The 2,593-nt window shown below is 31.2% G+C and overlaps 1 non-coding gene across 1 annotated transcript; it reads left to right on the top strand.

Annotated features, from left to right (window-relative positions):
• The first annotated feature begins 247 nt into the window (after positions 1-247).
• LOC142172310 (small nucleolar RNA SNOR75) lies at positions 248-334 on the top strand. Its single transcript, XR_012701678.1, has one exon. It is a non-coding gene; the product is annotated as a small nucleolar RNA SNOR75 (small nucleolar RNA).
• Positions 335-2,593: the final 2,259 nt, after the last annotated feature.

The following is a 2,593-nucleotide window of genomic DNA, read 5'->3' as shown; positions in this document are numbered from 1 at the left end:
CAAGTCTTGTGTTAATTTGGACGGCTCTTCTCGGTTGCAAAAACCCTAACCTACTGGCGCCTATAAGTACAACTGCTTCAATCTACGTTTGCCCTACTCTTGCTGTGAAGGAGGTAATCGATGTTTATTATAGCGCCCCCCGCGCGCGCACACACACACACACATCAGTAGGGGATGAGTTTTTATCTTTTGAACTTCCAAATTTTCTTTGTTTTTTGTTGAATTGAGAAGGTGGGAAGTAGTAGTTCCTCAGTGATGAACAAAACAGATGACGAGTCTGAGAATCCATTCTTTTAAAATAATGAGGACAATTCGAGGCATTTGTCTGAGAGGAACTCCCCACCTGCTACTTCTTCCTCATTACTTTTCTTAGTATTGCCTTTTGTTTTTGTTTTTGGCTATTTCTACTTTTGAGTGACTGTTATTATTTAATCTCATTGTATTATTTTTGTTTTCAGTGTCAGATTAATTGAGAAGAAGCTTTAAAAGTTTGATTTATACTTTCACTTATTTTTTCTGATTTTTGAGACTAACGGCGAAGATAAATTTTTTGCTTCAAATGCTAGGTGATAAATTTCTGAAGGTACGATTTTGGAAATTTTTTAAATAAAAAAACCCTTCCTATTCATACCAGAAGTCAATTAGATATTTTCCTAATACTTGTCCCTCCATTGCTATGAACTTGCTATTTTTCCTGGGAAAAAACACAAATGGCCAGCCAATTAGAGTTTACAACAGTTGATGGCCGGAAAAATTGATTTACACTATATAGACCTAAATTTACTAGCTATATCACTTAGGGAAATCAGGATAGATACTTTTCCGCGGGAATATGGTCGAAAAACTCACTTACAATCAATTTATGGAAACCATTAGATCAACAGAATAAAATACAAATAAAGGGAAAAAAACACAAGAGGCACGAGAGAGACTTGTAAATCTGCAATTGAAAAGGCATATTATTTTTAGAAAATAATCATTCGATTGAACGCTAGTGATACAAGATTAATGTTACTTTCTTCCGTTTTAATTTATATGAATCTGTTTGACTGTTTAAAAAAATTTGTGGTATACACACACAAATTTGTGGTTTTAAAAATTAACTTTTGAAATTTGTGGTTTTAATGTGTATAAATATATATATATCTCATGTATAAATACTACTGTTCTATATCCGATTAAAGTTTCAGAGGTATTTTGATTTAAATGTATAAATTACGTATATGGATTATAAACTTATTGTTATGAAATCAATAGGTATTCCCTTGTATGTCTACATCTGTGCAATGGAGGAATTTTCCAGCACCACGATATTTCAGTGAATGAAAATGTATGTAATACATACCTACAGAGAAAATGACAATTCTAAACTCTTCAAAATGAGACCTGGACATTGGGTATAGAATGTTCAAGAATAAAGAGAGAATAGATCAAAAGAGAATGAAAGATACTATTTTCATTTAGGTAACTGGATAGGAAATTCCTAAATTGTAGCCTAATCCAAATGATCAACGTAGTTGATTGGCTAGAAACAGTAAAATACGAGTTCTAAAAGTAAAATGAGGCCATTTAAAGTTTATATCCTAAATGGGTTGCTAGTCCAGTATAATTATTCATTTTTCCTTGTAGGCCGGGTGCCTTCTTATTGTTGCAATAATGAAATTTTTTTATTTTGTTCTTATACAATATTTAAAATTTATTTAACAAAATTATCCCAAATTGGTATATTACCCATCCTAAACAAAGATTTCTTACCATTTCTATACAATTTATTATTAGGGGATTTGGTTATACCCTTTTCCTTTTTTCTCTCCTATCTTCTTATCCTATTATCTCTGCCTCTTTCCATGTTCAATCCATTATTAATACCTTAAATGATTGAATTTTGTTACACCCGAATTTATAATCCAAAAATATTCAGTTGTGATCACAAGCAAATTAAAACGAGATCAAATGAGAAAGTCACAAATAAAACGATACAAGAGATTATGTTTCAAATTAATACTAGTCAATCGTGACTGTTAAAAAATAAAAACAGAAAAAAGGAGAAAACACAATACTATCATTCAATCAATAGTCTTTAATTGTTAAGTTTACTTGACGGCAATTTACATCTCAAAATCTAGATAGGGATAATAAGCCATGTAATCTGGCATTTTCCTTTTCGAACTTTGAAGATGACACTATTCCAACGAGAGATTAAGTAAAAACGGCCAAAAACCGTCAATATAAGAGAAGGTTAGTGTAATACTAATCCTTAAACGAAAATTAATTTGGTAAATGAGAAAGTCACAAATAAAACGATAGAAGAGAGGAAGAAATACTAATCATGATCAAATGATATTAAACTATAATTTCTATATTACTCAGTGTTACACCCCATGTTTTCGTATGTGTAAGTACGCCATAAGTAAATTGATATAAGCTCGGAAATGAGATGTTACCTTCCGCATTTTCTAAGTTAAAGTTCCGTCATAAGCTAATCAGGTAAGTTCAGGAATGAGATTATTTTGAGATTATAAGCATTATGTTATTTCAAACAAGTGATGAGTACATTCGTGAATGTGAGTGGATAAGCAAATAAAAGAAAATG

Source organism: Nicotiana tabacum, chromosome 17 (genome assembly GCF_000715075.1).
Source record: "Nicotiana tabacum cultivar K326 chromosome 17, ASM71507v2, whole genome shotgun sequence".
In the NCBI taxonomy this organism is placed as follows: Eukaryota; Viridiplantae; Streptophyta; class Magnoliopsida; order Solanales; family Solanaceae; genus Nicotiana; species Nicotiana tabacum.
The sequence above is the reverse complement of the archived record's forward strand: the minus strand, read 5'-3'. Positions and strand labels throughout refer to the sequence as shown.